This window comes from Phalangium opilio, unplaced genomic scaffold (genome assembly GCF_054372755.1).
Source record: "Phalangium opilio isolate 3A_F unplaced genomic scaffold, DU_Popi_V2 ptg000095l_1, whole genome shotgun sequence".
NCBI lineage: Eukaryota > Metazoa > Arthropoda > Arachnida > Opiliones > Phalangiidae > Phalangium > Phalangium opilio.
Window position 1 is genome coordinate 2,549,875 of NW_028324200.1, and position 14,795 is coordinate 2,564,669.

The following is a 14,795-nucleotide window of genomic DNA, read 5'->3' on the forward strand; positions in this document are numbered from 1 at the left end:
TTTTAAAGCAAAATATTTTAATCTTTTCAAAGTTATCTTGTTTATTGCCACCTTTCCCAAATTATTCCGAATTAGCATGTTTATTTTTGTTTCGTTTTAGTTTCGTTTTAGGACGTGGCCAATCGAGATAGTTAAAGGTTAACGATGTTAATAACCGCCATTACACTACTCTTTGCACCCGTTTGAATGTTTTTTAAACTTCATTCTTAAACATAAATTATTTTTATAACAAAATGCAATAATTTCTTCACCAACGTTTAATTTTTTTTCCTTTCTTTCTTTTCAGCGCTTACTGAGAACAAGGCTGAGAAACTGGACGACATGGAGACAAAATGTAAATAATGCTTTTTCATATTTTTACGATGTTCAGCTTAATGAGTTATAGATTTGACACAATCGTGATGAAATACAGCCATATAGGCCTATATTCAATAACTTTACTACGCTTATGTCAATCCACGTACAAAGACACTAGAGTGATGTCACATCATAAGTTTATTATACCGCTGCCAATAATGAAGGCCTGTGCCCGGCAGTTTCAAAGGGGGCGGCTTTTAAGAAACGCGACTTCTTATTTTTTCTCTATTTTACCGCGACATGACATTGCTAGGTGGACCGAAACGCGCGCCAAATTAATATTTCAAAAACAAAGCGCGCGAAAATGAACATTAAAACTTGCAAGCTTAATAAAATGAATATTTAAAATTCCCTAAGTCCAGTATTTCGTCAACTTAAATTGTCAAACGATAAATAAAAATCGGCATCGCGCGCAGGACTTGATTTACGTTGGCAACGATTACACGAAAAAATTTTCTCCTGAGAAAATCTATTTTCACGCTATAGGATTTGCAACTCCCTAAAATATCGAGATTTTAGGTTCTGTATTTCTTTCGTCAGTTGTCTACAGGCGCAAAGATAAGTTACAGATGAACGCTAACCCGTTACAACATTGAGAACTAGCTTTGCGCTTGCTGACAACCGAAGCTGGAACAGTTTGTACAGAATAACCTGCCGTCGGAGATAGGAAGTGTCCAATCATATATCGTGAAAACAGATTTTCTGAGGCGCATGCTTTACCCATCGCCTTACCCTAGCTTCCAAGATCAGTTAATGTAAAAACTAAACCAGTTTTAACATATTCCTCTACCGTTTTGTTCCAAATTCCCTGTTGTCGACAAAATGCTTCTTCAATGCTCATGAAATTGTTATGGGTTAAATTATTTTTCATATTTCTGTGCTTAATTTCAAGTTACTTTTGTCCTTTGGAGAAACATGGAAACAGAATTTAGCTTTTTAAAAGTTTTTCTTTAATTTTCACTGGTTTAAAGGGGCCGACCCCTCTTCTTTTTTACGCACACGCTACGCTAAGCTCTATGTCGAAGCATGGAAAAAATAGGCGAGTCTTCCTTGGTCGAAGATCGTCGTTGTCCCACTGTCCGACCAGCCCCTTTAAACAACGAAAACCAAAAAACACCTTTTCTCCCATAGAAAGGCAAATAAGTTTTAATTAAAAAGTCAATGTCGGAAACTTATTCAACTTTCCACTTTAAATGAAACATTATGCACTTTTGATTTAAAGGTTTTTCTGAATTAGAAATAATTTTTGGCAGAAAAATGAGGTTTCTCACATTGACAAGCATATGTTGAAACTCAGAAACTGGCTGCCTTCGATTTTCATACCGATAACGCGGGATACACGCTCGTATATATTGTTTGGGCATGATCTAGGCGGCTGGGATCTTACTGATAGGGCTTTTATTTTTCAACTCCCGCGGTTACAATTCATAATGGCATTAACGCATTGATATTTTTGACACAATTTACGTTGGCACTGACGTCACAACTGGGATATCTCTATTCAAGACTCACAATAATGAGACATATATTCTAAATTATGTGAGAAAAACTAACTAATTTAGTCCACTTATGCCATTCGACGCTCAAAGATACTATATAGTGTCATACAAGTTTATAAATTTTTTATTTAATTCTATAAGTTGCACACTTCCTACAATTTATAATGCTAGAGCCTTACTGATACTAAAGAAACTATTCGTTTCGGTTGAAAATCCATTAACTCGTGTTCCAGGTTTTACTCGTAAACAAACCACAATTTACTAAGCGTTTTCATTGTCATAGCTCTGACTCTTGCGATAGTAATCATCAGTTATAATACATACTACAGCTGACACAAACTACTTTTAGGTTTAAAGCCAAATTTTTTGGGTTACCCCATCTTTGGGGACATGATCGGGATTGAGTTCCTTACGTCGTTAGGATATCCCAAAAGTATGTAAAACGTTTCACCAAAAGTATAAAAAATTTAGGAATACATTTCCAGTTTTCCATGAACATTCCCACAGTGATGATTATGTTATATTTTTTAATAGGTTTCAGCCACCAAGTGATCTTCGTGGGCGGATGCAAGTCAGACTCAAAAATAAAATATTTGTTAAGATATTTAGAGAATGAAAATCCTGAAAAAAGGGATTTATTTTATTGGAAACACGGAAACGAATGCGGTTAGTACTAGATATATTCCTTCGCATTTTTACACTTTAAAAGGCACAATGAAGTAATCGAATATATCTTGAAAGTTTCATTTTATCAATGTTTTACTTTTTAATAAGCGTTGTGTTATAATTTTATTCTCGCTTTAACAAACGCTCAAAATTAATACATGACATAGTTATCTGCGAGTTTTGGTTTTTGACTTCGGTACAAATAAGATTAGAAACATTAAATTTATTTTCGGACACACCTTTTAAAAATCAGACTGAATTAATCATCTCAATTATTTCTAGTTTGACCGTTATAAAAATGAAAAGATACATACGGATCTACAAATGGACTTGGTGCCATTGGTGCGTTTTTTGAAAGAAAAGGAGGAGGTAATTTTAGTGACGCCTCTGAGGGATGAGGGTACAATTTCCCTGTTGGAGAAGTCTCCAAGTGCACACGTAACTTAAACCTTTTGAAACTTATACTTTTGTGAAAATGAGTATCTCTATTTAAAATTTTTTACAATTTAGACATTGACGTCATTTACTTGTCGGAAGAATTTCTGAAAAAGTAAAAAAATTATTGTTATTCTCCACCAGCGGTGCCGCCAGGTGTTGCTTAACTTACAGGGGTATATATGAGGCAGCCGTATTTAGGTTTGAAAATGGGGGAGTGGGACTAGATTGGTCCTCGAGGAAATCGCTTTTTACATTTCAAAATGGAATAATTTGCCGGCCCCCACCCCCCTGAAAATTTGAAGGTTCTCAAATATTTTGCAACGATTTTCAAGCAAAAAGAGCCAGAGACTATTGGCCCCTATATTTTATACAAAATTCCTTTAATTTCAATGTTATTAAATTATGATGCCACATCCGCTAGACACTTTAAATCTAGGCCAAAATAGATTACATAGAAACCTTTCTTAAAGGGGACGGCAAATCTGCCTTGGCCAATGTGACAAAAAAAACCTGGCTGCGCCACTTAAACTCGAAATTACGTTTACTTTTTGTTATAAGAAAATTATTCTCTAGTGACCGTGCAGCTGATATGGAAAATTTGAAAATGAAATTATTGAAAACCCTAAGTGCAAAGGGAAACTTGCCAAATTTATATGAAATTGTGAATCCTGAAAACGATTTTATACCAATAACTTTATGGACCAAAAACGTTATTGATAATTTACACCCGAACAAATTGGTTGAATATGCGGATGAAAAAATTATTCCAGAAGTAATTGTTTTACTAATTTTTTCTCTTACATTCGTCCCGTAGAGCCATCAGAAAACCTCGGAAATTAAATCGCGTTTACACTAAGCACTTTGAAACCTCCTTCAGCCTTTTTTGGAAAGGTTCATTATTGGCATTTAAAATTGTTGTCAAATCCACAAGAGTACTTTAAAAAAATAACTGGTATTTTCATAAACGAATTGGCATTTCATAAATATTCAAAACAGATTGAAAGTGTACACGCATCTTAAAACCATATAATCATTTATGTCCTCATTGTTAATTTTATGTATATAATATATATATATATACATACATAAAATTATATATATATTATTGTATAATATATTCTGTCTATTATTATTTTAACAGGAACGGCTATCCTGGCATCAAAGGTTTTCAACACACCTCAATTTAAAAAAATATCATTCATTTCTTTACTTGAAAAAACCAAAAAGGTTTATTTACTATGAAAAAAAAAGTTATGAAGAAAAAATTTTTTTATTTCATTTCGCTATATGTCAAAAAAAGTTTCATTTGAACATGTGATTTAAAAAAAAGGTTAAAAAAATTTTTTTAGTTCATTTCGCGATTTGTTTAAAAAAATTCATTTGAAGATGTGTTAAAAAAAAGGTTGTGAAGAAAAAAATTTTTTTTACTTAATTTCGCGATATGTCAAAAAAAATTTCATTTGAACATGTGATTTAAAAAAAACGTTAAAAAACTTTTTTTAGTTCATTTCGCGATTTGTTTAAAAAAATTCATTTGAAGATGTGTTAAAAAAAAGGTTATGAAGAAAAAAAATTTTTTTCTTAATTTCGCGATATGTCAAAAAAAATTTCATTTGAACATGTGATTTAAAAAAATCGTTAAAAAAATTTTTAGTTCATTTCGCGATTTGTTTAAAAAAATTCATTTGAAGATGTGTTAAAAAAAAGGTTATGAAGAAAATTTTTTTTTCTTAATTTCGCGATATGTCAAAAAAATTTCATTTGAACATGTGATTTAAAAAAAAACGTTAAAAAACTTTTTTAGTTCATTTCGCGATTTGTTTAAAAAATTCATTTGAAAATGTGTTAAAAAAAAGGTTATGAAGAAAAAATTTTTTTTACTTAATTTCGCGATATGTCAAAAAAAATTTCATTTGAACATGTGATTTAAAAAAAACGTTACAAAAATTTTTTAGTTCATTTCGCGATTTGTTTAAAAAAATTAATTTGAAGGTGTGTTAAAAAAAAGGTTATGAAGAAAAATATTTTTTTTTACTTAATTTCGCGATATGTCAAAAAAAATTTCATTTGAACATGTGATTTAAAAAAAACGTTACAAAAATTTTTTTAGTTCATTTCGCGATTTGTTTAAAAAAATTCATTTGAAGGTGTGTTAAAAAAAGGTTATGAAGAAAAATATTTTTTTTACTTAATTTCGCGATATGTCAAAAAAATTTCATTTGAACATGTGATTTAAAAAAAACGTTATAAAGAAAAAAAAGTTTGAAGAAAAATAATAAAAAGGAAATGTTTTTTGTCTTACCCGTTCATTTTTAGTTTTTGATAAAAAATATGGCGCAATTCTTATGTTCGAAAAATTATAACAGCATTCACTTTTCCTCGATAAGGGCATTTTTAGCCACATCGTATGATGTACATCTACGATGAGGCTCTTAGTTTGACCTGCCCTGTTGTCATTCTTGTAGTAGTAGTATAAAAATTTTCGTTCGTCATTGAAGGGAAAGTGAAAGGAGAAAATAGTGGTGAAGGTAACATTTTTCGTTCGTCTACTTAAAAGTAGGGGAATTATGAAAGTAAGGTTAAGCTATATACTCTCCCTTTAAAATTCCCCTCACCCGTCGTCAATACGGATTTTACGCTTTCAATCATGCTCCCTATCACCTATTTCAACATTCAAAGAAATCGAAGGAAATTTTGAAAGCAAAAGCTGACGTTATTTATAGAATGGTCTTAAGGTACCGGGATATTACAATTATTTGATGTTTTAATGAATTATTTCTCTTTCAAACGCTTCTGGCCATAAGTTCATGTTGGAAATTTATAAGAAATTATGCGTCGTAAACTAAAACTTTATGTACGTGTATTATTCGAGCGTTAAGTACGTAATCATTTTAGCACTATTAAAGGTAACTCGATCATCGAGGGGGTAATCACTAAAACTTTCAGTTCTTCTATTAAGGGTTACTAGTGTGTGATCATTTTAGCATTGTTAAAGTTAACGCCTCGTTTTTAGACAGGTCTTACGGGTAATCAATTTAGCAATGTTAAGGGCTATTCACTCAAATTTTCTCTTTATGTCGCACTATTGTTATTGTAATATAAATAAATTTATTGAAGTAACCATTACGGGTAATAATTTTAGCACAGTTTAAAGTTGCGCATCGAGGGTCTATTTACATAAATTTTTGTACGCCTGTTAAGTACGGTGCGATGTGGCTAGTATTACTCTTCCATACCCTACATGTAAAGATGGTCGTTGTTAAAAAAAATTCAAAATGAAGTTCGAGCGTGCGTTGTAATTGTATATATTCTATTGCGACATATTTTATAAAAGGAAAAGTGTGAAACCCGTCATTCTAGCATTTAGTTAAGCGAAAGTCGATATTAGGCAAGGTATTTTAAATTTTATCTTCTTACGTATATATTAATTATAGGAAGTTATCAAAGTTAAAATGAAGGTTTTTAAAATTCTTAAATTTCTATTTTTTTATTATGTTGAACGAAATAAATTCTCAACCGTTTCGTATACAAAACTCAGGCCCTAGAATTATTACTGCCAGGGGTGACTACATTGCGACTTAACTTCTGATGAGTTATGACGCCTTACGTTTTTTGGAAAAATAAATTTATTCTGTTCACGTTGTGGGGTGCACTTTGTATGGACAGCGAATCAGCAAAAGTATAAGTCGAAAATACGTTTGTCATTTCTGGGGTTTCACAATTTCTTCTTCAACGAAACATTCACGCCTAAAATTCAAAGTGTGTTTCTGCCACGAGTTTTCTATTCCCTTAATGGCCATTCATTTTAAATCACCAATGAATCCCTATCACTTTTAAAAGCATCAATAAAAATCAACAATGAAAGAAAATCTTCCTTAGTGAATCGCCCCTCGACGCGTTGCCTTCAACAGTGCTAGGATCATTACCCGTAACCTATAAGTATACCTTAATCCTAAGGCACATTAAAATAGACTAGTTTCTAGTGAATAGCACAGTTCTAACTTATTTCACATTCACCACATATTTTTTGACTCTATCCGCAGATCATACTAGCGCTAAAAACATACCGAGGTCCACAGGTTCATTCAAGAAAGGCACGGATTACGTCTTGATTAAGTCCTTTGGTTGATAACGCTATTCTTAGTTTTACTTTTCGATAAACCATTACTAAATTAATTATACCCGAATTTTGGGTAATTGTTACTTTAATATTAATTAAAATGTAGAAATAAAATGCTACATGTTTAATAACAGTTCAAAATTATTTACACCCCTGATTAAATTAAGAGCTAGTTATAAGAAAATCAGTGAATGTTTTTCAAGAAGCATGAGATCTATTATTTTTTAATTTGTTTAAAAATAATGTCGTTTTCTAGCCCTTTTAGCCACACCCCATCGTATACGATGTGTCCATTAGTTATTTGACTAGTACTCTCTCTATAGTCGTTCATAAAATTAATAATTTTAATTACGTTTACTTGAAGTTAGTACTTTCTCTAACTAGATATACAGACTAAATACCCCCAAGACAAAAGGCCCCCGGTCATAATCACCCATTTTTGAAAACGTACAAAATCCCCTCTCTCTCAAGACAAAATCCCCCGCTCATTTTCCCTCCATCGAAGGAAAGAGTACAAAAACGACAGACACAGTAAAAATAACAAGACGGCCCAAGGGCTCGTAATAGCAGCCCGAGGGGCAGCAGCCACATCGCACCCTACTTAACAGGCGTACAAAAAAATTATGTGAATAGCCCCTCTATGCGCTACTTTTAACTGTGCTAAAATTAATACCCGTAATCCTTACTTCAATAAATTTATTTATGTTATAATTGTAATAGTGCGACACAAAGAGAAATTTTGAGTGAGCAGCCCCTCGATGCGCTACACATAACATTGCTAAAATGATTACCCGTAAGACGATTCTAAAAACAACAATGCTAAATGATTACACACAAGTAACCCCTAATATCAGAACAGAAAATTTTAGTGATTACCCCCTGGATGATCGAGTTACCTTTAACAGTGCTAAACTGATATAAAAAAGGACTTGGTTTGCCCAAGCCTAAAAAACAAAACGATAAGAGTTTTTTCCAGTTGACTGAAGCGCGGATATTTTATTTTTCTATATAATTTTAAAGACAATCCGTATTTTACTACTCTTTAGAATTTAATTCAATCTCCTGATTTTACTGGTAATGGATTTATTTCCTATAAATTAATTGATATAAAAAATTACTTATCTCAGATTTTTCAACAATTCCATTTTATCATGAAAATTCTGAGATAAGTAATTTTTTATATCAATTAATTTATAGGAAATAAATCCATTACCAGTAAAATCAGGAGATTGAATTAAATTCTAAAGAGTAGTAAAATACGGATTGTCTTTAAAATTATATAGAAAAATAAAATATCCGCGCTTCAGTCAACTGGAAAAAACTCTTATCGTTTTGTTTTTTAGGCTTGGGCAAACCAAGTCCTTTTTTATATAATATCTGTTCCTTCAGTCTGCATTTGTATTAATCTATTATAAAACAATTTCTTGCCTGAAATGCGAAATTTTTCACTTCTAGGACGAGGTTAAAAATGGTTCTACACTTCTACTAATTCTTATAAGATACGGCTCACAATTCGTTTTAGAACCCGAGCTTTATAGTCAACTTCAAAACCAACACCCTGCCACGATTTTTAAACTATCAAAACCGTATCTTTTACAGTCCACTTTACGATTGCAATTATCCATGACATTGCGTTCACTGCCCTTGTACGTTTACAGTGAGTGGCATTTTAATTAAAATACCTAGGCCACAGGTCCAGTTTTAGAAAAATCCTTATTTCCAACACTGATCCATCTATCCTTCAAGCTTTTACAATCACCCATTGCATAGACTCACTCAATAGTCTTCCTAAGCTTGGATTTATAATAGAAGCTTACGCTTCCTTGATATTTCACTCACCTTAAAACGCGCACAACATTTATTCCTCGTCTGAAATAGTACCAGCCTGGCACGCGCGTTTGTGACGAAGAATTTGAGGCAAATTCAGAGGGGGGTTGAAGTTTTTCACATGATCGAGTTCTAATTTTTAATAGCGCGCGCGAAAATATTTTTAGAAAAGCGCGCGCGAAATTATTTTTAGAAAAGCGCGAAATTATTTTTAGAAAAGCGAGCGCGCACGCGCGCCGAAAGAAAAAAGTTTGCCTCAATTTCTACGTCATCAGCGCGAATTTTTATGACATAAATGTGTTTAAAATCAAAATGCCTTACTGAAGGCTACAGTGAAATATCCATGAAGCGTAAGCTTCTATTATAAATCCATGGCCTAAGTAAGCCAACTTAAGCCTTGGTCGAAACTAACATCTAAAATATAAATTAAAAAGGTATCTTAAGTATAGAATTTCAACCGAGACACATAATTAAACGAAAATTAGACCCGACAGAGAAATTTTTAATAAATATAGTGGTATATTTATTGAAAAATATCAAGTTAAAGTTTCAAGGCGGTGAAATGGCAAATTAGCGTCGTCTACTTTAGAGTAATGAACAATTAGCGTCGTCTGCTGTAGAATAATCTTTTGAGGTACTTACATTTTTAATTAAATTAACATACTTAGACTTAATTAATTTTCATGAAACTTGAAAAAGGCACACCTTGAATAGTTACTTGTTAATTTGAAAGTATTCCGAAACGTAACTTCGCTTTAGTTTTTAAATGATTCGATGTACAGGAGCACCAAAAACCCCATGTTATTCCTATGGGAAAATCGGCGAAAATCTGTGAAATTTCATTTAACATTACGGGAGGGTGTGGGATCTTATCTAGAAGGGCCTACCGGCCCTCTAGAATTACATACTTAACGCTCGATTAATACACGTACAGAAAGTTTTAGTTTACAACATAGACTTATGCCGACGCATACTTTTTGCATCTTATAAAATTCTAACATGAACTTATGGCCCAGATATCCCTTCAATGACGAACGAAAAATGTTTCACTACAACAACACCGCCCACCACCACCGATAACAACAACATCAAGAACAACAACAGGGCAGGTCAAACTAAGACCCACATCGTAGATGTTCATCATACGATGTGGCTAAAATGATGGTAAAAAATACAATATCAATTATATCAGAAGTAAAATGAGACTAAAAGTACTGAGCTAAATTGTCATGTGGTTGGGGGGAATTTGTCTTGTGGTTGGGGGTGTTTTGTCATTGACTATTATCCGGGGGATTATGTCTCATACGGCAGGGGATTATGTCCTTTTTTCCCTCTGATGGCGGAATTGTGAAAACGGAATAACCTAGTTAAATTCTCGTTTAGCCAAAAGCGTAATCGGGTCTGCTGTTGTTGAAGACGCGGGAGTCGGGACACGGAACTGTATTGTAGAAGGAGTAGAGACTAGGCCTCTAGGGCCTAGACATAAGCGTACTAGTGCTCTGCGCACAATTTTCGCGCATACCGAGCCTATGTAAACAATCTCTGACGTCATGTGTTTTAAAGAAGGCGTCGTTTTCTTCTTTCCCGGCTTAATTATTTGAATATTTTCCATATTATAGTTAATATAAATTGAAATAATAGTAAAAATAAAAATTTAAATAAGATTTGCCTACGCTTGAGAAACTCCCGTCACCCGGACTCGATACACAAAAGACCAAGGCTTAACCCTCCTGAACGTTCGTAGCTCGCGGCCAACTTTATTGTTTACATGGGCTCGCCTAGGTTTGGAGGGAGGGTCAAAATTCATACCCCCTTTTTATGGACAAATAAGGTGTAGCTTTTTTTAATAGTGGGGTAGCTACGAGTCTCTACTCCTTCTACAATACAGCTCCGTGGTCGGGACGCCTCCCTTATCCCTGCCATTATTTACTCCCTGTCTTGAACTCTTGATTCATAGCCCACTCGATACACGCTTGGAAGAGGGAGTTACTTCCCTCTTCCAAGATCCACGCTCCCGGACGCTGCGCTGCTCGCGGGCGAGCAGCTTGCGTCGTTACGCGCGTGATCGAGTGGGCTATGCTTGATTAGAGCACGCCGCTGGTTTGAGTAGTTTCTGCTTTGTGTTTTCTTAACCGTCTTTTAGTCTTGTAAAGAAAGGTTTAACATTATTGGTAAACAGAATTTGCTGTGATGCGCTGTTACGCTTATTACATCCTGTTTATGAAATTATTCTTTTTTTCCAAATAATTTTTTTTTTGGATTTTCAGTGTTTGTTACGAAACAACCAGAAATACCAGAGATCGTTTAATAATCCGGTTATATTCACTATATGGTGGGTGTACCAAAGGTAACCACTCTTGTGAAAAAACTTGTAGACAGTGACAAGCTGGGTACCAAAAAAACCATCGATGGTCTAGGAAATCTAACCACTCCACCAAAAATTTCTGTGCCCTCTGAATCTCAAGGACCCATAAAAAATGGGTACCTCAAATGGCAATAAAGTCCTGGATGGTAAAGAAAAATTAACCACTCCAGTCCAAAAAATTGGACCCAGTGACAAGCTGGGTACCAAAAAAACCATGGATGGTCTAGGAAATCTAACCACTCCACCAAAAGTTTCTGTGCCATCTGAATCTCAAGGACCCATTAAAAAAATGGGTACCTCAAATGGCAATAAAGTCCTGGATGGCAAAGAAAAATTAACCACTCCAGTCCAAAAAATTGGACCCAGTGACAAGCTGGGCACCAAAAAAATAATAGATGGTCTAGAAAGTCTATCCACAAAACCGAAAATGAAAAATAGGAGAGATATTATCTGGAAAGTTAGTAGAACCCCATACGCCCATGTAGGGAAATCTGTCGATGATGAAGAGTCATCCATCGTGATAGACCTTAGATATAAACTAAAACCAATGCATTTTCAAATACCACTGGACTTCGCAAGGAACAATATTCCAGACATGGATGACTTCATTAAACGGCTCTTTGATCTTGACGTCAACCTCTTTTTAAACGCTTATGGGAATGCAATTTATAACTCATTGAATCCTAAATTTACACCACCTCCAGATCCAAACCACATAATGTATTCTATCGCTGGAGTTGACCCAAAGGTTGCTATGATAATGGCTTTTATTTTTTCCGAAATGAAAGAACCATTTCATGCAAGCACTAATGTGCTGTTAGATGGCAATCATTTCAAACTCTTTGTGAACCATAAAACATTGATTTCAATTTTTGAAATGTATGTACAAAATCATGAGATGTACGCTTCCGATGAAGATTACTTTAACATGGAGGTTCATAAGAATAAATTGTTAGAAGAAATGCACAAAAATGCTGATACAGTGCGCCGGGAAACACATTCTAAAAACATTTCTTCGGTAAATTTAGTCACATCTGATGTGAGGTTGAATTCCTGCCAAAAAAGACAGGGACCAAAATTACAAATTATTTCCCAAAGATTAAAAGTTTACCAAAGGTTTCTGCCAGCAAATGCACAGATTCTGAAGAGGAACAAAGTGATCTTGGTAAAATCGAGATTTCGCAAAAACAAGTACATCAATGCCAAAGCATAAAACCTGTTGAATCTGTTTGTGAAGGTGATAGAGTAAAACACGCTAGCATAGACAAAGAGCTTAATGAAATGGAAACTTTGGATGAACCATCAGTGCCAAAGCAAAGCGTTGTAAATAAGGTGATGGTTTTGAAAAAAAGAAATGCTTCGATCAATAACCCTGGTCCTTATAAAAAACATTTTTCTGGTAAACTGCTGAGTGAGGATGTAAAAACAATTCTAGAGTCTACTCTAAATGAAGAATTAGAGAACCACGTTTACACAACATCGTTGCCAGAAAACGTTGAACCAAAAGGAGGAGACATTTTTATCTTTAGAGTTCAAAAGGACAGAGTAAATGAAGTATTACGGTCAGATAGGATTTTATGGAAAAAGGTTTCAAAACCTAAAGGAAACCAAGATGGTATTAAAAAAGGGTATTATTATCTCAGGCCTGGCAAAGATCATAAGTATGATGGAAGGTTCAAGAAAATAACTTATGAGCTAATCAATCATGTTAAAAATGTAGTGGCAATCGCTGTAGAATACTATGGAGACGAGAAATTAGTTACACGAAAAAAACCGAAAAGGACAGTCACTGAAAACATTTTGGTCCCTCAATCAACAACAAAAAAGACTCAGTTGCCGGAGAATAATACTGATGTCGTAGTAAAGGAAAAAACAATCCAGAAAATACAAAGTGAAGTAAATGAAAGTAATGAATTTTTTCAACAGGAAAAGCATGCCCAAGCGTTGTTTCTGGCAACTATCTAGGAAATGTATTTGGCTTAGCTTTGGGACCTCTAAAAGACTATATTAAAGAGGTTACCTATTTTGAAGGACAGCTTATGGTAATTTTTGGTTTTTCCCGAGAGTCTTGTAAAAGCAAAAACATTGCTTAGAAATGCAAGTTCTTCTATTACAACTCCATTATTGCTAAGTGCAATGTGTGAGATGGAAGATTTCGTTATTTCTGGTGTTTCTATGAGAAACACAGAATTGCCAATTAACCGTCTGTTCCCAGTGTTGTTTCTGATGCATGAAAGGTCATGTGTCGAGGCTGACAAACATTTTTTAGAACATCACTCGATATAATTACGCCCAAGATTCGCATGGTGTAAACTTGAGTTGGCGGCAACGAATTTAAAGTATAACTGGCGTGATCAGTGCATTGACGTCTGGTTAACACAAGAAAGGTACACTTCCTAACGTTGAGTTCTAAGTTGTTTAAGAGACACCAATCAGAAACTCTGTTGATATTATCCTGCAATGTCATACTGTCGGCGTTTGAGCGAATGGGGATAGAGATGTAGGAGTCATCGGCGTACTGGGACATCGTACAACCTCCCGTAAGGACCGAAGGCAGATCAGCCACGAAGATATTGAAAAGCAAAGGTCCCAAAATCGAACCTTGTGGTACGCCCGAGGTCACTGCCAAGTAATTGCTATACTCCCCACGATACACCACTCGTTGCAAGCGCTGCGCTAGAAAATCTTTGAGCCACAGAAGAATAGCACCGGAAACACCCACGTTCTGAAGCTTGAATAAAAGTCTCTTATGGCACACGGAATCGAACGCTTTAGACCAGTCGAAACCAACCACATGAACATCCGGAGGTTCACGTTCATCTAAGAGGGTTGCCCAGTAGTGGAATGATTGTAGTAGCTGATGTGTACAAGATCGATGACGGCGAAAACCAAACTGAGAAGGCGGAAGAACATCATTCTCTTCGAGTAAATCTGTCAATTTCTCTGAGATTATGGACTCCAAAAGCTTGCCAACCACAGACGTCAGAGAGATGGGTCGGTAATTCGAAATATTGTTCTTTTTCCCACTGTTTTTGTAAACAGGAACTACGTTAGCCAATTTCCAGGCCGATGGCAAAGATGACGTAGCGAGTGAAAGATTGAACAGACGTACAAGTGGGTCTATAATGGCTGGGGCCATGGCTAATAGTAGTCTCGGAGTAATACCATCTGGTCCACATGCTGACCCCGGTTTGAGGCGCTTTAAAGCAATTTCCACATCTAAACGAGTGACATAATCCATGGAAAAGTGAGGTCCCTGAGCATCCAAAGTCGGAAAAGTTAGATCTGGATCCGGGATACTGAAGCATTTATAAAAGTCGCCAAACACACGCGCCACCATGGAAGGACAGGAGACTTCGCCAAAATCTCCCGTAAAGGAGGACGGTGGCGGTAGTTGATTCTTAGAGCGTATAAAGGTCCGAAAACGTTTAGGGTACATTGCGAGGGTTTCATGAAGACCCGCTACATAATGGTCGTAAGCGATACGCGTTCTACGTCGTAAACTATTGCTAAATACTTTGTA